This window comes from Balaenoptera ricei, chromosome 6 (genome assembly GCF_028023285.1).
Source record: "Balaenoptera ricei isolate mBalRic1 chromosome 6, mBalRic1.hap2, whole genome shotgun sequence".
Taxonomy (NCBI): domain Eukaryota; kingdom Metazoa; phylum Chordata; class Mammalia; order Artiodactyla; family Balaenopteridae; genus Balaenoptera; species Balaenoptera ricei.
This window is the reverse complement of record NC_082644.1, coordinates 60,050,137-60,072,197: the sequence shown is the minus strand read 5'-3', so window position 1 is coordinate 60,072,197 and position 22,061 is coordinate 60,050,137. Positions and strand designations below refer to the sequence as shown.

The 22,061-nt window shown below is 37.3% G+C and overlaps 1 long non-coding RNA gene across 2 annotated transcripts in view; it reads right to left on the bottom strand.

Annotated features, from left to right (window-relative positions):
• Nucleotides 1-3,869: 3,869 nt before the first annotated feature.
• LOC132367825 (uncharacterized) overlaps nt 3,870-22,061 on the bottom strand; it is a 28,101-nt gene continuing 9,909 nt past the window's right edge. The window contains exons 3-7 of one of the 2 annotated variants that reach the window (XR_009503859.1): nt 14,883-15,068; nt 10,548-10,681; nt 10,002-10,123; nt 4,422-4,885; nt 3,870-4,331 (exon numbers count right to left, since the gene is read on the bottom strand). This is a non-coding gene — a long non-coding RNA (uncharacterized LOC132367825). The remainder of the gene's footprint in view (nt 4,332-4,421; nt 4,886-10,001; nt 10,124-10,547; nt 10,682-14,882; nt 15,069-22,061) is intronic. The other variant, XR_009503860.1, reaches the window with a different exon arrangement.

The window sequence follows — 22,061 nt, the reverse complement described above, 5'->3', positions numbered from 1 at the left end:
CCCTCAGCTAAATCATATCATCTATAAAAGAGCAGTGCTGGGTAAGGTGGCTGCAACTCCAGAATTATTTGATTTGGTAACATTGAAAATTTGTGATTATTAGCAAAAAAGGAAAAAAAGACTTCAGAATATGAGGACATGAATATATCGTATTAGAGTTCTTGATAAACTTTAGCAACATAGATTTCAGTTAAGTTGTGTGCAGAAATATGTGGGATTTTACTGCCAGAGAATCTATAAACATCCCTAAGAAAGGATGGGAGACACTAAAAATTTCAAGCAATCACAGAGCAGAAGAAAAGGAAAACAATTTAAGGAATTGTATCTCTTGGAAGCAGACGTGAAAAGGTAATTTGGGGACAAAACGTTTATTGGGGGAGAAGGGGTGATGATGTCCATGAAAGACAAGGGAGCAAGAAGCATGTTTGGGTAAAGAAAGACATTAGGTGATAGCGCAGATCTGAACCTTGTGAAAGGAAAGCAGGGAGGGGGAAGGATTGGGCAGAGGAGCTGTAGGCAAACTCTCCACCAGCCCAACAGTAACTGCAGATAGAAGATTGCTGTGTCCTGCCAAAATGGCTAGGTCCTAGAATTCCCCGCCACTGCCATGCTCAGACATTGGCTGAGGACTTCCCAGAAAGTTTGTGGCCTTGGCCCAAAGCTGAGGTGGTGATTGTCTCACTGTGGATTTAATTTGCATATCCTGGATGATTAGTGATATGAACACCTTTTTATGTATCTGTTGGCCATCTACATATCTTCTTTGGAGAAGGATGGCTATTATCAAAAAACCCAAAAGATAACAAGCGTTGGCGAGGATGTGGAGAAAAGAGAAGAGTAGTACTCTGTTGGTGGGAATAGAAACTGGTATAGCCACTATGGAAAACAGTATGCAGGTTCCTCAAAAAATTAAAAATAGAATTACTTCTGGGTATATATCCAAGGGACTTGAAATCAGGATCTTGAAGAGATATACCCATGTTTATTGTAGCATTATTCATGATAGCCATGGAAACAACCTAAACGTCCATCAACGGACAGTGTAAACTATCTTTCAATTTAATACCATTTTAGTCCTCCATTTTGTGCTAACTATTGCATCTTGTAATATATTGTACTATGTGCGAGGTGCTAATGCATCTTTTCTAGTATCGTATAAAGCACATGTCAGTGCCAATGAATTAATTCAGTTCAAATTTTTTCTATGAATCAATGCAACATTGTAATGCATTTATTTGAATATCTTAAGAAAACACCACAGGTTATCAGGATATCTATGTAAGTTTAATTGATAACTAAATTGAAATGAATGATTTTACAGTGAAAATATTAACTTATTTCTCCAGTTCAGCAACATAAATATGAAAAATTTTTATTATTTAAAATAAAGACATAGAGTGGAAATGGTAAAGTTAATATCTTAACTGGAGCAATAAAGAAAAAAGAAGGGGCTTCCCTGGTGGTGCAGTGGTTAAGAATCCTCCTGCCAATGCAGGAGACACGGGTTCGAGCCCTGGTCCGGGAAGATCCCACATGCCGCGGAGCAACTAAGCCCGTGCGCCACAACTACTGAAGCCTGCCCTCTAGAGCCTGCGAGCCACAACTACTGCGTGCCTAGAGCCCGTGTTCCGCAACAAGAGAAGCCACTGCAATAAGAAGCCTGTGCACTGCAACAAAGAGTAGCCCCCGCTCACCACAACTAGAGAAAGTCCGCGCGCGCAGCAACGAAGACCCAACGCAGCCAAAAAAAAAAATTAATTAATTAATTAAAAAAAAAAGAAAAAGAAAGAAGGAAGCGGTTTGTCATAAATATCACATTAAATGGAAAGTGAAACTTTCTGGGGCCAAAAAAATAGCTGTTTGTTGTATAAAATTGAAAAAATAAGATACATGACTATGCATTTGTTTAAACCTATACAGAGTTGATGTTTTTGTGAGGGTGCTTTTAGATAAGATTAACATTTAAATGAGCGCACTTGCATAAAGCATAGTATTGCCTTTCACAATGCAGGTGGCCCTCTTCAATCAGTTAAAGGCCTGAATAGAACAAAAGACTGACCTCCCCTGAGCAAGAAAGAACTTTCCAGCAGATGGCCTTCAGACTTGAACCACAACATCTGCTCTTACGTGGGTCTCCAGCCTGCCAGCCCACCCTGAGGATCTTGGACTTGCCAGCCTCCATAATCATGTGAGCCAATTCCTTAAACAAATCTGTCTATGCACACCCTACTGGCTGTTTCTCTGGATAACCCTGACTAGTGTACACTGCAGCCCAAACCACCACTGAGTAGGCGGGCCCCATTGCCCAGCTCTGTCATACTTTTATTCCCATGGCTGGCCCGGGAATTTCCCTCCTTTGGACTTCCCTTTTGATGGCCCCGTTTCTGAGAAGGGAGTCACTCTAATAACTGACATCCTCAGAGACTGTCAACCTGGGTCCCCACAGCAAGAGCGTTTAAGGTCAACCCTTGGAAAGCACAGTGTTGAAGGGGCAGAAACGCACCTGTGAGTGTTCCACCTTCCTGTTAATGCTCCTCTTCCTGGCCCTGCTGATGCTAAAAGACAAAAAAGAATGAGTCGGGGACTTCATTCTCATTCCCCTTTCTCTAGACAACATGCAGATATTCATTATTCACGAATACTATGCTTTAGTATTCTGTATTGAATTCGTTACGATCAGTTTTCCATTTCTGTTATTCATTTCTTGAAGTGGATAAAGTAATTTTTCATTGTTTCTTGCCTAAAAAACTCAAATAACAAAGGTTTCCTGCTCGAGGTCTTCAGTTGACATTCCCACCAGCAGTCCTTGGCTGAAGAAGGGCAGAGATCCTCAGACCTTCAGAAACATCTATGCTCCATTCAATGGGATTCTGTTCCCTGTGCATCCGTGGGATGGTGTCTGCTCAGAGGCTCAGCACCGCTCTCCAGGTCAGCCCTCACACAGGGAGAGGATTATCCCAGAGACAGCTGAGATAGAAGGCAGCTGAAGAACAATGTTGAGAAACGTTTCTTCTCGGGTGTCCTGAAAGACCTTAAAAAGCCAAATTATCACCCCTGATTAATGGTATTTGGGATTTACCCTGGAAACCTCTACCACACCCAGGAAGATGGTCTGTGAATTTCACATGGAAGTCTCAGTCTCCACTCTGACCTCTGTCCCACTCAACTTTTTCCCCTAGAAGGATGGTATCCTATTACTTTCTGAGAGTTTTCAAGTGTCTTTCTGCTCCTGGGAGCTCTTCCAAATTAAAGGAGACTAGAGGAACATGATAAGTAAAGGATCAGAAATATGTGATCCTTAATTGTATCCTGTACTGGAGGGAAAACATGCTGTAAAGGACATTGCTGGGTGGGTGAACTGACAAAACTGAAAGAGAGATGGTAGATAAGACAGAGGTCCCGTGTTGATGTTAAATTAGTTAAGCTGTGCTGTGGATTTATAAGGGAATAGCCTTTTTCTTAGGAGATACACATGAAGTATTTAAAAGCAAAGGGCCATGATGTATGCAACTCAATTTCAAAAGTATGGGACAAAAAATAATGTTTACACAGAAAGAGAGCAAACAGGACAAATTATAAACAATAAGTGGATCTGGGTAAAGGCTATTGGGCAGTCTTTTTCTGTAAGACTTGCAAATTTTCTGTAAGTTTCAAACTGCAAATCTTCTGTAAGTTTCAAACTGCAAATCTTCTGTAAGTTTCAAACTGTTTCCTAATAAACAGTTTTCAGAAATGGTCCATCGATCAGTCCTGCTGAGCTTTAACTCCTTTTGAGATACACACATTGATGCCCACAGCTGTCACCATCACATCCAACTCCTCAAAGTGAGATATCCTAACTTAAAAATTTTTTTTATATCTTTATTGGAGTATAATTGCTTTACAATGCTGTGTTAGTTTCTGTTGTACAACAAAGTAAATCAGCTATAAGTATACATGCATCCCCATATGCCCGCCCTCTTGAGCCTCGCTCCCATCCTCCCTATCCCACCCTTCTAGGTGGTCACAAAGCATCGAGCTGATCTCTCTGTGCTATACAGCAGCTTCCCACTAGCCATCCATTTTACAAGAAATCCCAACTTTTAAACAATTTTATTAGGTTCTGTCTCAGACAAAAACACTAGGATCTTCTTATTACAACTGTGGTTCTAAACATTTTCAACATGGATTTTAAAAATTATTGGAAAATGCAAATGAAATAAAAATACATACATGTAAAAATATAAATTAAAAGAATCACATTAATATGACTTCAAACCTTTGCCCTGTAACATGCCAACAGAGTGATGTGGGAAATGTCATTTTACTTCTTTCTTCTTCTGTTTCTTTATCTGGAAGGTAGAGATAAAAATCCTCGGTCACATGAGAAATAGTAGTTATGATTAAGAATACTAATAAAACCAATAGGAGCTTTACCGCACCTGACATGTCTTTATTCAGAAGACCCCAATTTTTCTGAGTGCACCTGGCACAGCTCCTAGAGTCCAATAATCCACCGGACACAGTCCTACAAGCCTATATAGCTTGATTCTTCTCAACAAAATGAAGTACTCCGTTCTTCTTATTTCTGCATGTTAATATCACTGCCCCATAATGCTGTTCTGCTGAGGACCAACTCAAGGCAGACATCGCCCCACTTCAGTCTTTTATGGGATCCTCCTGAGAGTTCTTTCGCCTCAGGGTTTTTTCTCTTCCATTGAAACCCACTCACAGTGTTGGGTTAACAGATTTCACTTGAACTCGATTTCTCTTCAAAGCGTTTCTACATTGGGATAAAGCTGCCCTACGTTTGCTTTACCATGCCTCATTGCTGATTTGTGGTTCTTCTCCATTCATATTTACAGTTGTCATTTTCTACTAACAGAAACATTTTGTTCCCAGCCTCCTACAGAGGAGAAACAGATATTCAGGTATAGGTATCCACTCCTCTGCACTCTGTGCATTACTATAAATATCTAGAAAGAAATCGATAGTTGCATGGAGAGTTCAAACCGTATTTGAAAATTGCAGACTGCCAAACCTGGGGATGAACCTGTGCTTCACCAGATTCTTGAAATTCCCAATTTGAAAGCTTAAACCAATGAAACATAAGGCTTTATCATGTATCTCAATGCTAATTACTGAATGATTTTTCTTAAAAAGGAAAGAATACAAAGGTTTTAGCACGTAGCGTACGTTGTTCCAAATACATACCAATATCAACATGTTTTTAGAGAAGTTTCTTTTAAAGTAATTTTTTTTTGGCTCAAATCCAATTTTTTCCAGGTGCTACTTTTAGGAAATCCTACATAGACTTAGTATTTTAGGGTTTCATATAATAAAATCACATTTGAGAAACATGAAAAACTTTCCAAGTCATAACATAACTGAAAGTAATATGATAACCAATATTTCTGCTTTCTGCCCACCTTCTCCCAAAGAGTAAGTAATCACCTTTATTGCAGGGAGTCAGACAAGAGATTTCTAGAATCAAACATAAGGATTATAAAAATGTACATTAGACTTAGAAAAGAATCTAAGGGGTAAATAAATTAGTTTATTTAGTATAATAAGAAACTAGGCCCGTAGAAGGTTTGTCTCAGGACTTCTCGGCTAGAGACGGCACATCCAGGTCTACCTTGGTCTCCTTGCTCCTGGCCTGGTCCTGTTTCATGGCCCTGCACATCCCACCCATTCTACAGCCCCGTCACCAACATCTCTCCCCTTCATCAAGGACTTCTCAGGGCTTTCTAGACAGGCTGCTTCAGAACGAACATCTTTAAAAGTCATTATTTCCACTCCAATTGTTTTCCTTCTGTGATACTAAGATTCTTTTCAATTCTAATGGAAATATCCCATTCTTGTTCCCTGAAATGCAATTTGATAGCATTCGCATCTAGGGGTCTTTATTTCTGTTCTTTTACCTCCATTTATCCAACTTGATTGAACTACTGAATGAGAGGGACTATGATAGATGCGTAGGATATAAAGTCAAGTAAGACAAAGCTCATGCCAGAAAGAACTGTGTTCCTTGAGTTATTTCTACTGTCATTACTGAGGCTACCTACCAATTGGCAATTCTCTTGCTTCTTCCTGCTTTTTTCTATTTGACATGAACACTGGGTGGCATTTGTTTACATGAGTACTAATACTGTCTGCCCATCTATCCATCAGTTCATTCTGCCGTCCGTCCATCCACCTATTTATCCCATCAGCTGAAGATACCATTCTGTTGCCTAGGGCACCCATTTGCCTGATTTATTAGTTGGCCTAGCATAGGCATGTTGAATTATATCCCCGACTTCTCATAATGAATGGTCTTTTGTCCACGGGGGAAATAGTTTGGAGTTACGTAAGATGAAAACCTGGAATACAGTGGTATTTTACTCTTGTCCCCTCAGGATGATCATTTTGTTAAGGTGCTTCTTCTGTCATTTTTTAAAACTATAAAATGACATTTAACAATAGTACTATATAATCAAATCTTCTCAAAATACCAGAAAAGAAGCAGTAAACCTCTAGAAACTTGAGTCTTCATGTTCTTAATGGTTAGTCTCTTAATTAACAGCTTAGAGATCCCATCTGCTGTCAAAATAATTGGGCCATCTTTTCACTTATTTTTTATATGACCTCAAAAGACTCCCAGTTTTTTTTTTTTTCCTTCTTGGAGATTAACTTTATTTCCCCACATTACCTTCCTCATAAAGTGTTTCAATGCACATTCTAACTCAAGGGAAAACTGAAAGAAAAAAAAAAAAGTGTTTTCTTTGTTAAAATACAAGAGCCTTCTTGACAGGGAAGGGCTCTGAAATAAAGAGAGCAGCCTTGTTAAAACTTTGAGTTGTGCCTGAACACATCCTAAAATGTTTAAATTGTCTGTTCCGGTAATAAATTATAAGCTTGGTAGTTTAAAGCCAACTCCCATTGACCAATAAAATGGAAAATACTGGAGTAGGCCAGATACTAGTTTTCGGTGAACAGCTTCTGCATGAATTGCAATGAGAAATGTTCAGTACAAGTGACAGTAAACAAAAATTAGATTTAAAAAATGCCTGGAGGATATGTGATTCACGAGAATTATGGGATTTGTTTCTGCTTCCAGATGAAGACTATTAATAAATTATAAGCACATCAAATGTAGCTGCTGATACAATAATAAACATTGATACAAAACAAAGCTCAAAATACCTTCTTTTGCAGCCTGGATCTTGTAGTCCAGTCTGGCAGCTCTATGTTATTCAGACTTTACCAAGGGAAACCTTTCTTTTTTTCTTTTTTCTTTTTAGATTAAACAGCAGTAACAGAAAGCACTGTGTGTATCTAATAAGGCATTGCAGTTCATGAGAGTAATGGATTCTTAGGTAGACAAGATTTTGTATAACACTAAGTCCCCAAAGATCAAATGATCGGTACCCTTAAAAGAAGCAATCATATCGTAACAGAAATAAAAGAAGGTGAGCTTAGATGCTTGCATTCTTGGTGTTTCATGTAAACCAGAAAATTTAAGAATCTACTTCCACTTTCCTGCACAAAATAGTAATATCTGATCTTTGATTTTTAACTGATTATTTACATTCCTTCTCTTTGCTTCCCTACTCAAAGTACTTCCATTTTGAAACCTTCACGACAAAGCTATTTTTGTGTGTGTGACTGTCTGACTTTCACTATACACTAAAATCTGGAAAGTGGTATGTAATAAAAGGACCCCCCAGTCTGGAAACTGGAAAGCCTGTACTCTGGTTCAGTATCTACCTTGCGTTAGCTGTGAGACCATGGGGAATTCATTTACCATCTCTGTACCTCTATGTTTTCACTTATGACATGAGAAAATTGGCTTGGATAGCCTGTACAATCCCTCCTAACTGTAAATTATGACTTCGGAAGATCTAGCTTTATGTCTCCAAGAAAGCTGACAAGTTTGGGTCCATCCTATCTTTGACTTTTTTTAACCTTAAATTAGCTTTGGTGTGACTTCCCAGATAAAATTAGAAATGAAGTGAAACGTGCTCCAGCTAACCGGACTAGGTCTTCATCCCATCTTCCTATTGAGCCTGGTACAAAAGAGCAGCTTTGCAAACTCCAGTTACTCTACCCTCCATCCATCCTGAATTACACCAGGCCATTTTCTTTAACACAGTTTCCCTTTTATCATTCTTCTACATCCAATCTTTCCATACTTCCTGTTGGCTATCACTTCAAATCTAAGTATTCCCGTCTGACTGAGGGACCCTCACTATCACCATCTCCTACCACCCCCCCTCACATACCTTTTTTCACAAGTTCCCACTGCTGTAAGCAGCTGGTCACTTCTCCCCGCAGCCGCTAATGACTTTTCCAAACACTATGCCTTCACTCCTATCATTACCCACTTTCTCTCTTCTTCATCCATCTAGTTCACATTCCAACAGAATTTATGGCAAAGATGGAAATGTTCTGTGCTGTCCAATATGGTAACCATCAGGCACAAATGATTACTGAGCACATGAAGTGGGACAAGGCAACTGAGAACCTGACTTTATTTCATTTTAATTAATTAATTAAAGTTCTAATGGCCACATGTGGCTAGTGGCTAACATATTGGCCAGTACAGCTCTAGATTATACCGTCATTTGACACCTAGCTCAAATTCCACTTCTTGCAGGGTAAGTTTCATTAAAATTACCTCCAAAACTTTAAAAAAAAAAACAGAGAGCTGTCTAAGCCCATCCGCAGATCCTCTAATCTAATTGATCTGGGGTGGGACCTGGCCATGAATATTTTTTGAAGGCTCCCAGACTATTCCGGGGGGCAGCCAGGGCTGACCACCACTGCCCCGTGAAACCCACTCAGGCTTCTCATGTCTCAGTAGTTGCTGGTTGTTTCTGAAACTCTGCAAAATAGTCTGAATCATTCAAGTTCGCATTTCTTTTTGCCGCTACCTTCAGTTTTCTTTACCTGATTGGAAGCATCTTTTTCTTGTTTTGTCCACTGAGGCTACTGCCACTCATGGCAGGTTCCGGAAACATTTTTGATTATGCAACAGTTTTCACTTATTACACATAGCCTTGAAATGCAAAATATTTATAGCTTTTGATTTTATAAACCTAAATGAGGGTTTCTATCCTGCCTTTAAATCATTACCATGAATTGTAGTGAGTCTATTAATGAGACTTCTGTGCTAGACTGTAAGCTCCATGAGAGCAGGGGCCACTGCCCTTCACCAATGTACTCCTGCTACCTAGAACCTAATCTAACACATAGAGGTATTGAATAAATCATTGCTCAGTGAATCATTTAATGAAATAAGTACTTGAATAAATACATTTAAAGTCACACCAGTGTATTGTCTTCTTCATGGAAAGTGAGCATACAGTCATCTGTACCTTGAGGTGGTGTGTGTGTGTGTGTGTGTGCACATGTGTACATGGGCAAGTGTATGCACATGCATGGGTGTATGTGCACGCATGTGCGCCTATATATATATATACATATATATATACACACACACACACATATGTTGTGTGTGTGTGTTTCATATGCCCAATCACTGTGAGCATCCTTAAGAGGATCCAAAAGTTGCTGAGTATTCCAAAGGATCCTTCAGCACCTCTTAGTTCTGCACAGCTGGTAGCTCTGCTCTCCATAGCTATCGTCCTGGGAAATATGGTTATTAATACTGAGTGAACAGATGGTGCAGTGTGTGTTACTTAAGACAGTTTTGCCAGGAGGTAAATTTATGCTTTATAAATGTACTTCAAAACTATGCTATTTGATTTAATCACTTAATGCAAAGACAGCTGCATACTATATTTGCCTTAACTGCAGTTCTATGGGTTATCTGCCAATCTGTTAATTATAGTATTTTGAAAGGCTTCAGGAAAAAAAAAAAAACAGTAATTATACAGATTGGGATGGGGGGAGGAATATTCTTGAAGCCTAAATTCAGACATTCATTCCCAGCGAACACAAACTTATTGAAGATTTAGAAAACCTGCTAAGAAAGTGGGAGTAGATGTGATGGCTTTCCTTTGAAAGGGACTTACGTGTGTGTTCTCAGTCTGCATTAGTTACTGTGGGTAACTGCCAGGGAGATGGGAATGGAGTGATGTTCAGCTGCACAGAGCTCCAGCGCCATCGCCAAGGTCTTTGAGCAACTACTCAATTCCTTGAAATTAAAAAGAGGAAGAGGAAGAGGAAGAGGAAGAGGAAGATGAGGATTAAGAGAAGGGAGAGGAAGAGGGGGAAGGGGAAGAAGAGAGGAAGGAGTGGTAGAAGTGACAGGAGGGGGAGGAAGAAAGGGAGAAGGGGGAGGGGGAGGGGGAGGAGGGGGAGGAGGAGGAGGAGGAGGGGGAGGGGGAGGGGGAGGGGGATGGAGAGGAGGTTCAACTTTAATTGTAAACATGATTCTGCCCTTGATGTTCCCATACTTTCCCATAATCTGCTTGCTCCCTGAGCTCTCTGGGCTTTTCTCTGCTAAACAGTTGCAGCAATGATTAAGCAGATTTAATTAATACTGTATCAGCAAAGAGGAATATTTTAAGCTCAGCCTGACAACTTCCTTTTCTTGCCAAGGACTAGATGGCACATACCTGTAGGAGAAGTCTGGCCCATTTCTCCCATCCTCTGGGAATTCATGCTCAATGCATTGCATTGCCATTTTAAGAACAAGATTTCTTCTCTATGGGCAACTGTACCAGGAGGAAAGGACTGAACGGGACCCAGCCTGTAAATCAAAGAATTGGGGAAAGAGTGTTACAGATTATCTGGTCCAACTCTCTCTTTTCACAGATGAAGAAACTGGGGACCAAATTCTTAACTGATTCACTTTCCCAAATTAGTTAAAGAATAATGGGGCTTTGACCAGGAACACTCTTCTATCAGTTTAGGCCCTTTTCACACGCATCACACTGTGTATAAGGCTGTAAAGTAACAAGAAGTAAAACAGAAAGAGCAGAGAATTAATTTTCCTGTGCTATTCCAATACATGACTGGCTGGAGCTGCCTTTGGGCAAAAGGAGAAGGCAGCAATAATAACAGTCATCCTAACGAACTGCCTAGGGCCTCCACGTTCCACAGCTTCCAGCGTCATCCACACTGAGAATGCCGCCCTGTGGAATTGTGCATCACAGCCCGAATGCCACCTCCTCTGTGCTAGGTACCTTCCAAACTTCATCTCAGTTAAAACTACCAACAACCAACGATGCAGACATCAGCTCTTACACTTCACAGACAGGGCTCTCAGAGCTTGAGTAACTTGCTTAAAGTCACACAACTGATTTCTAGTAGAGTCTCATATTCAGACTTGGACTTACTGGATCAAAAGATACGTGTCTTCCCAAGGAAATATGTTTGTTTCTTGGCAACCTCCTTCCAAAATGGACTAAAAATACTTCCTTCAATTCTCTGAGGCTTTTTACTGTGTCTGTTCTCGCCAGTCTAGCGCCATCTTGTGACGTGCTACTCCTAGGCTACTCTGCACTGCAATTTATCTGACCATCATCTCGTCTTCACGGCCAGGCTCTATGCAACATTCAACAAGCCTCAAGTGATGAACTGATACGTGCTTAGACAAGGTCATCAAAGCAGCCATCGATAACTCATCCCCTTTTTTGCAGGCAGTGTACATTTCCACACAGTCTTGGTTAAGCTGATACACAGGTGCCCACCTGACCTAGTGGAGTAGAATTACTTTAACTTCTTGTGTTAGGAAGAAGAGTATAATGCCAAGATTGACAGGTGAAGAGGTATTAGAGGGGGCAGGCCTGGCTTTTGATACGTCTCAAATCATATTTAACTGATTATCGTACTTAATCTATGACGGAGCTAGAAGGTACTTCTATCTTCGGTCGTCTCTAGTATTTCCATTTCCTTGAGGCTATTTAGATCAAAATTATCAACATGGCCATCTCTCTGGGCCCTCATATCTCTGCTTTCAACTCTTTATATATTAAAAAAAGTGTTTTATTAAATTTTTTAAAATGTATGCCTATAATCACAATTCTCATGTTTTAGGGCAACATCATTATCAATATCCTCTGACCTCTGTTTTCTCTGTTTCTTTGACTTATTGTAGTATCTCCAATTTTAAAAAAAATTAGATGTCTTTGAATGAAGCAAGTTTATCCTCTACCAATTAATTAAAGGAAGTTCATGCATAAGAGACCAGCACTCCAAAATAGGAGAAATTCTTTCTGGTTTATACTGAAGTGCTTTATGTAACAGGGTTGAGAGAGAGAGAGAGAGAGAGTGTGTGTGTGCGCGCACACGCGCGCGCATAAGTGTGCTTCTTTATAGTATAAAATTGCTTTCAGGAAAGTTGTGCAACTAGTCCAATTACCCATTTCCGTTCTTCCAAAGAAGGCACTGCTCCTAGGAACTATGTTGACTCTGGGGAATTCCAGCTGTTTAGAGATTCACAGCCCCACATACAAAATCTAAGTGCCTCCTGGCATCCTTGTTTAAACAGCACAACATTTCGCAATCCTTTTCTTGGATACTGCGATTTAGAGTTTTAAAAAAATCTCCTACTGTTATCAGAAATAAGATCTGTGTCTGTGTCTCCCATTATCCTTGTCGCTTTGGAATGATTTCTGAAACAAGGGAGCAAAATCAACTTTATTCAATCATCTAACAAATGGAAGCCCTCTCTTTATAGATCATTAGTGTTTTTCTTATTTATATTTCATTTTATTTTTTAAAATCTAGTTAAGTGTTATTTTTAAAATGGAGAAAAAACACCACACCCACTCAAATATAGTCATTTGATCTTTGTCACAAAAAAAGGTAAATAAATAGAAAAAGGATAGTCTTTTCAACAAATGGTGCTGGAACAATTAGACATTCATATGCAAAAAAAATGAATCTGGTCACAGACTTTATACTCTTCATGAAAAATAACTCAAAATGGATTATAATCCTAAATATAAGATGCAAAACTATAAACCTTCTAGAAGATAACACCGGAGAACCTCTAGGTGCCCTTGTGCCTGGCAATGAGTTTTTAGATGCAACATCAAAAATATGAGAAAATATAAGAAAAATTGATAAGTTAGACTTCATTAAAATTAAAAATTTTGCTCTGTGAAAGAGAATAAAAGACAAGCCAAGGACTGGGAGAAAATATTTGCAAAACACATATCTGACAAGTGACTTGTATCCAAAACAGAGAAAGGACCCTTAAAACTCAACAATAAGAAAACAAGCAACACAATTTAAAAATGGGCAAAACATCTGAGCAGACATCTCACCAAAGATATACAGGTGGAAAAGCATATGAAAATACTCTCAACATCACTGGTCATAAGGAAAATTGAAAACTGAAACAACAATGACATACCACTACACACTTAGGATGGCTAAAATACAAAATGCTGACAACACCAAATGCTGATGAGGATACAGAACAAGAGGAATTCCCATTCACTGCTGGTGGGACTGCAGAAGAGTACAGCCATTTTGGAAGAAAGTTTGGCAGTTTCTTACAAAAGTAAACATACTGTTAACACATGACCCACCATTTGCACTCCTAGGTATTTACCTTATTGAGTTGAAAACTTACGTCCACACAAAAACCTGCACAGGAGCGTTAGGCAGATTTATTCATAATATCAGAAACTGGAAGAAACCAAGATGCCCCTCAGTAGGTGGATGGATAAACAAACTGTGGTACATGGAATGGAATATGTTTGGCAATAAAAAAATTGAGCGATCAAGCCACCAAAACCATGAAGGAATCTTAATGGCCTATTGCTAAGTGAAAGAAGCCAGTCTAAAAAAGCCACATTCTATATGATTCCAACTATGTGACATTCTGAAAAGGGCAGAACCCTAGAAATAGTAAAACAATCAGTAGTTGCCAGAGGGAAGGGGAAGAGATGAACAGGTAAAAGTCAGGGGATTTTTAGGATGATGAAACTATTCTTTATTATGCTGCAATGGTAGATAAATGACACTATATATTTTTCAAGAGCCAAAGAACTGTCCAATATAAAGCATGAACCCTAATCTAAACTATGGATCTCAGTTAAGAATAATGCGTCAGTATTTGTTCGTTAATTATAGCAAATGTATCACATCAATGCAAGATATTAATGATAGGGAAAACTGTGTGTGGGTCAGGGGAGGCATATATGGCAACTCTATACTATCTATTCAAGTAAAAATATTTTTTAAACATCACTTTTATTTTGAAAGGCCAAAGCTTTGGGTGATGATGCTTTCATTCATGAAGTTCTTTGGAAAATCTTTTTTCAGACTACCTTACAAGGCTGTGCTGCATTTTTTTGAACACCTTCAACGCTAGCAAGCATTATTTTTCCTCTGAGTATCTGAAATAATCAGAAGTCATTAAAATATAACATAAGTGAAAACTTTTGTTTATAAATTTAGGAAACGCAAAAGTAAATATGTTTATGGAATAAATCTGTCAAAGATGGATTCTAAAAAGGTTATGTGCAGTGACAATTTTATTAGTATATTGCACCATTTCCCAAGAGAACAACTGTGGAAGATTACCTTCATGTAGACCTTCAAATACTGATTTTAATAAAATCTGTCAAAAACATTAACCCATTACCTCATGCACACCCATCATAAGAAGGAAAGGATGGAAAAGAGAGATGAGGGGCTGGGAATTAGAAAATTGACAGAAGAGACAAAGAGGCAAGAAAAGAAATGAATGGGATCTTAGGGTAAGTAAGGAAAAGGGAAGTAATACCTGTTTATTTATAAGTCATTTTATTCCTGGTGAAATAAAGTGTTATAAACAGGTTATAGTTAAATTTATAGTATGCATACCAACATTATTTTCTTATAGAATACAAATAATACTTTGCTAATTATAGGAAAATAAATTACACATATAAAACAATTTTGGGGTGATTGTATCTACTGTTTAGTATGGCCCGAGGGCCAAGCTTACATACCCTTTGTTCACAAACTTCTCGGTCTCACGGTTTCTGCTCCTGTAGAGCCACACCTCTGTAGTTTCAGTTGCCCCAGAGAGCCCCTTAAGTCTTCATACAGAAAGGCTGCAGATAAGTGATTTAGAAGTGGATTAACTGAACAAAGGGTGTTACCCAGTGCAAGCCGGTGGATGTCTGAAACACAAGCTAGGAGAGAGAGTTAGGATGCAGCTTCTGTCTGACAAACTTAGTCTCTCTTTGCCCGGGAATAGTAGACAGGATGCCACTGAGAAGAACACCACTTTTTGAAGAAGGAGAATGGCATTCAGCAATGGGGGCTTTGGGGTATCATGCTTTGTGTTGTTTAGGGTCCTGAGACAGTCCTAACATAACTGACTCCCATTGGACCCTTGTAGATAAAATGTATATTAAAAATTTTGAGTTCTCTACAGACAGCAGAGACCAAGTTATACTAATAGAACTTATACTCATTTGACACTACTTGCCTTTTTTTCTGTCTTATTTCCCCAACCAAAGAGTATTACATCTTATGGAAAAACCCAAATTAACTTTTTGGCCAACCCAATAAATTTCTCAAAACCAGGACATATTATGTCTTCTTTTTTTTGGCTCATAGTACCACACTGCCTTGAATACAGTATATGCTGAAGAAATGTTTGATTTTTTATATTTAAAATTTTTTCACTTAGATTTCATTTAAATATGATTAAATATTCAAAAGTAAATGTGGTATAGAATGAAAAATTGTTGTTTCTCCTTTTGCTTCTTGTATTATTTGTATCTTAAATTCATTTCGAAACAGTATCTTCTTTTTATTTTCGTCAAGATTATTACAAATCCTCTCAAATTAAGGTCATATGTTACTCACTGTATATAAACTTTACATACTTGCTCAGGCAGGTGTGAAGATGGCTATTATAATAATAATTTTTAGAACTTCTGTGTACTCTGAATGACCACTTAGGTGTTTAAACACCACTGTTTAAAGAAAAACAACAAAATCAAACATTCAATTCTGTGTAAAAATGATCTATGTCGAACTTTTAGAAATGAAAACCACAATGCTGAGATGTCCAACATACAGTAAAAAATTGCTAAACATGCAAAAAAGCAAAACAACATAGCCTCATTAAGAGGACATAGCAAGCTTAAATGTTCTTTCATCTAACAATATGACTTCAAAATACATGAAGCAAAAACTGATAAAACTACAAAGAAAAAGAGACAAATCCACAATTTCAGTAAGAGACTGCAACACCCTTCTCTCAAAATTAACAGAACATGTAAACAGAATATCATCACTAAGGATACAGAGGATCTTAGCAACATTATCAACCAACTTGACCTAACTGGCATTTAGAGACCACTTCGCCCTATGAGAATGGAATGCATATTAATGTGTAGTTAACGGCCCAGCCATTCCACAAAGAAAACTCCAGGCCCAGATCACTTCACTGATAAATTCTACCAAATATATAAGGAAGAAATATTACCATTAAACATAAACTCTTTCAAAAAAATTGAAAAGGAGAGAATATTCCCCATTTTACGAGGACATTACTCTGATAGCAAAACTCTGACATCAAGACATAAAGACATTACAAGAAAAGAAAACTAGACACTGATACCTCTCGTCAACACCGATGTAAAAATTCTAAACAAAATTTTAGCAAGTTGAATCAAACAATATATAAAAAGTATAATACATTATAACCAAGTCTGTTTTATTCCAGGAATTCAAGGCTGGTTGAAATTTGGAAATACATAAATAAAAATAAATGTATTTCAACATATTAATAAACTTAACAAAAAAGATCAATTTAATAGACACAGAAAAAGTCACTGAACAAAATCAAACATACCGATACATAATCCCAGCAAACTAGAGAAAAAAGGAATTTACTCAACTGGATAAAGGGCATAAACAAAAATCTCACAGTTAATATCATACAACATAGTGAAGAACTAAACACTTGGAATAAGACAAAGATGTAAGTTCTCATCACTTCTAGTCAATATTGTACTGAAGGTTCTAGCTAATGCAATAAAACAATGAAAAAGAAACTGAAGTTATCCAGATTGGAAAGGAAAAATAAAACTCTTTTATTCACAGACGACGTGATTTTCTAGATAGAAAAGTTAATGGAATCTGCAAAGAAGCTACCACTATGAGTAAGTGATTTAGTAAATTTGCTGAACATAAGATCAATAAACAAAACCAACTGTATTTCTATATACCAGCAACAAAAAACCAGAAATTGAAATTTAAAAGATAATATGAATTACAATAGTATCAAAAATTTAGGAGAGATAAATCTAATAAAAGATGCAAAAGACTTGTACTCTGAAAACTACAAAAGATTGCTCAGAGAAACCAGAAAGATCTAAATAAAGAAGAAATATATTTTGTTCACAGGTCAAAAGACTCAGTGTGGTTAAGGGATAACTTCACCCCAAGTTGATTTATATATTCAACATTATCCCATTCAAAATCTTCAAAGGCTTATTTTTCAGAAATTAAAAATTTGACTCTAAAACTCATATGGAAATGCAAAGTACCCAGAGTAGCCAAAAGCATGTGGAAAAGTAAGAACAATTTAAAGGATTAATGCTACCAAAATTAAAGCTTAATTTAAAGCTAGAATAAAGACAGTGCAATATAAATGTAAAGACAGCAAGATAAATCAATAGAACAGAAATAAACTCACATGCATTGGGACAACTGATTTTCCAAAACGTGCAAAGATAATTCAGTGGAGAAAGGATAGTCTTTTTAACAAATGTGCTGAATCAACTGAATATATGCCAAAAAAAAATCTCAGATTCATACCTCACACAATATATAAAAATTAACTCAAAATAAATCACTGACCTTAATATAAACTTAAATCTATTAAACATTTAGAAAATTAGAAGAAAATCTTTGTGACTTTGAGGTAGGCAAAGATTTTTTTAGATACACACCAAATGCGTGATCCATAAAAGAACAAATTAATATTAGACTGTATCAAAATTGAAACTTCTGCTCTTTGAAAGACACTGGGAAGAGAATGAAGAGAAAAATCACAAACTTGAAGGGAAAAATATATATAATATAAAATAAAGGCTCTGCATTATATATATATATACACACACACACACACACACACACACACACATATATATACATACACAGAACTCTCAAAACTCAATAATTAGAAAAACAAACAAGCCAATTCTTAAAATTTGCATAAGAGATTTGGACAGACACACCTAAGAAGACACGTAATACAAATAGCAAATAAACACATGAAAAGTTGTTCAACATGATTATTCATTCGGTAACTGTAAATTAAAACCACAGTATAACACCACCAGATGTCATCTGAATGACTCCAATTAAAAAGACTAATCATACCAAGTGTTGGTGAGAATATCAAGAAACTGCAACTCTCGTACTTTGATGGAGGGAATACAAAGTGGTACAGTTTAGAAGTTTCTTATAAAGTTCATGTGTGTGTGTATATATTTCCCTTATGACCCAGCAATTCTAATTATAGCTTTTACCCAATAGAAATAAAAGTGTTATATGGACACAAAATCTTTTTCAGGAATCTTCTTAGTATCTTTGTAACAGTTGAAAACTTGAAACAAATGTCTATCGTAGTGGTATGAGAATAAGCAAACTGGACATCCCAACAATGCAATACTACCCAGAAATGAACTACTAAAACATACAACATAGATCACACAAACAGCCTGAGCAAAAGAAGCCAATACAAAGAGAATATAGACAATGTGATTTTATTCATATGCAATTCTAATGAAGAACAACTATTTGGTAGTTACAGAAAGCAGGTCAGTGGTTACCTGTGACCAGATGTGTTAACTGGGGGAAGGGGAATCTGACTGAAAAGGGACACAGCTGAACTTTTGGGGATATTGGAAATGACTGGCACATAGATTTATCAAAGCATATTAAGATCTACAGTTAAACCTGGTACATTTCATTGAATATAAATTATGCTTTACTAGAGGTGATTTCGGCTACAGTGTGTCTCAATTCCATGAAACATCCTGACCAGAATACCCATTCAAGAGTGAGATCTACCTCATTTTCTATACTTAATGTATTGATAGTTTAATTCATCCTTTACTTCAAAAAAAAGAACTAATGGGCATCAAAGGAAGAGTTAAAAAAAAAAAAACCTTCTAGAGATGTACCAGCTTGCTTTCATAACAATCATTTATATAACTGGGATTAAAATGTAACTGGTCTTTTCCGCTGAAGCAGATAAAGATCTGGGTTGCTGAAACTTGTTTTGCTGCTCTATAAAATAGCTGCAGTATCATTGGCACTTATTAGGCATGAATCGTGGTGCAACCTTCCTGTTTAAAGTCTTTAGCAGAACAGCTGCATTCCGAGCTATAATGATGTAGTTGAGGGCTGGGTAGGGTCTGCAGGTGCAAGAAGGCTATGGGGGTTCATGCAATTGTTCCCATTAATAGCAATGACTTAACTTGGCTTGTGGTTTCAAACCCTGATTTAGTCCAGTTTATACCATTTTCCCTCCTTGGGATGGAACTACAAGGTACAGTTTTGGCAAAAGTAAGAGTGGATACGAAGTTAAAAGATATGGATTTGATTCTCACTCTGTCCCCTTTAATATGTGTGACCTTAGACTGATAAAGGTCAGACAGATCAATTATTTTCCTTATCTGCAAAACGGGGAAGATCACTGTTCCCATCACATGAGTGTTTTAAGTATTCAGTTTTATAATGTAATGAGGGAATCAGTCATCATAAGCCCTGAGTAAATAATGGTTGGATAGGAAATCAGAGTCTGATATAAAAAGCTAACAAGTTGGAGGCCACTCAGAAATAATGCTACGGATACCAGAGGATGACTGAACTACTATCCTAGAATGGGATTAACTGACTGTTACTTTCCAAGGCAGGCTGGCTCTCAAGTCCAACAGAGGAAATCTTGGCAAAGTAGTCTAGGTTCGAATGTTAGCTGAACTGGGTTAAACAGCGGGTTAACTAAGGTCATCCTCTTTCCAGCTGAACCTAATCAAGCATCTCATGTAAGTGTAATCTAATCCATAGAGAAGAAGAAAAGGACCTCTCCCCACCCTCAAAAAAACTTTCCTCAGTAAAAGTTGCCAAATAAAAATATCTTGTTCAAATTGGGCAATTTCATGAGATAAACAGGAGTTCTGATTGGTTTCCATTTCCGTAAAAGTCACTTCATACCTGAAACACCAATGTTCTGCTTTAGGGTCTGAGGATTTCTCTTCTGCTCTAAGGATATCAAAGTAACATATTTGAGGTTAACTGGATTTTTTTAAGAAAGAAGGGTCAGAATCTATGGTGGTTGCCTCCCAAGGAATCTCTTTTAAAAATATTATGACTGGGTTGTTTTGGTATGTGTGCACTGTCTCCTTAAGATCATGTCCTTATAGTTCCCTAAGAAGGGCCAGTGTAAACTGAACCACTGCATGAGTAATAGCAGACTTACACACCAAGGAGAAACTTAAAATGAGCCAGGACGAGTTTTGTCTACAAAGCTCTTATTGCAAAGCCTTTCCAGGAAGTTGCTTGTCAAGCCCTAGGCCACAACCAGAATTTAATCCTTTGCAAATTTCCAAAGTGAATTTGTGCAGGAGGGGCAGAGTACCAAAACTATGTATGGGAGTTACCAAAAAAAAAAAAAAAAAAAAAAAAAAAATCCTGGGAACAACATGCAGGGAATTTGGAGAAAATTCATCACTTAGGCCAGTAATTGACAACACTTGTTTTTGAGACACTGCAGTTTGCTTGCAATAATCTCAAAGTTCGTTTAAAAGTGCCCTGCCAAAATAATTCAGTTCACCTTACCTGGAAAAAAATACGTGTCATGGAACACTTCTGTGAGGAGAGTGGGAAACTAACAAAAATCAACAAATACAAGTGCCAAAATTAACTTACCTTAGAGTTAGCAATATTGAACATTTATTACTCTAGAAACTTTTAACTCCCATAAGGAAGGGCTAAGAGTTCCCAGCATCATGTGTGGAATTTAGATACAACCAATAGGTGCTAATTTTCATTGAACAAATTGAGTATCTGCTCTATGCCCAGCACTGTTTGGGAGAATAAATAGTTATTCAAAAGTATAGGTCACACACACACACACACAAAAGGTATAGGTGAAGGTCTAACCAAATATAATCAAGTTTTCTCAAGAAAGCTCATATTTCTTTAAAATATTCCTCTATAGGATTCCATTCTTCAGCAAGTAAAATTACCAGTTCTGTAAGTATGTTTATAGAAAAATTTAATTCTAAGTATTTCAATGCCAAAGATCCCAGCTAAGTTTACCTGCACAGGAAATTTTATGCACAAAGTGTTGAAGACTGCAGTGACGATCACTTACAGAGCTAGAAGCAGAAACTAGAGAAATGATTTTACTTTTATCAGTGATGTATTACAACATATTCTTTCTTTACCAGATAAAACACAAAATAAACACTCACACAATCGGTTTCAACTTTAGTCAAAGAAAAATTTCAACCAAATCTTTCACTTTACCAGAAATAAAAGCTTTTGTTAGAAGAGAGAAAGATAAAGGAAACTGAAAAAAATTTTTTTGAAAAGGCCACTTTTCTCTCCCAAATCCTAGCAATTATATGCAATGATAACATCAATGAAAATCTAGGCTTCTAAGTTTCGAGTATTTCATGTGCCTATTATTTTATGTTCTTCATACAGAGTTTCTTCTTAAGAACACAAAGGGCTTGGCTTTATCACTTCTATATTTTCTCACTTTAAGTTAGATTTTCAGGAATGGAAGATTTCTTAAGAATTGACTTAAGAATTAATTGATTTAGTACTTGGTATTAATTTTTTCAATAGCTACAGAAAATCCTGTGGATATACCCCCTCCTTTTTTGCCCCAAGCATTTACTTCAAAAAAGAGCTGATTTTAATATAAACAAAAGAATATAATCACACCCTTACACTTGGAAAAAGATGTTATCTCACATTCTACTTGTACTGCCTTTTATCTTGGGTATGTTTCTAGAAAATGTAATGCTCCAGTATTTTAGAAATAAGAAACAGCCCCTTTTCTGAAGAATGTATTTATCTACTCCGGAAGAGAAGGATGGGCTGAAGACAGAGTAGAGTAGGGGCGGGGCGGGTAATGTAGAACAAAG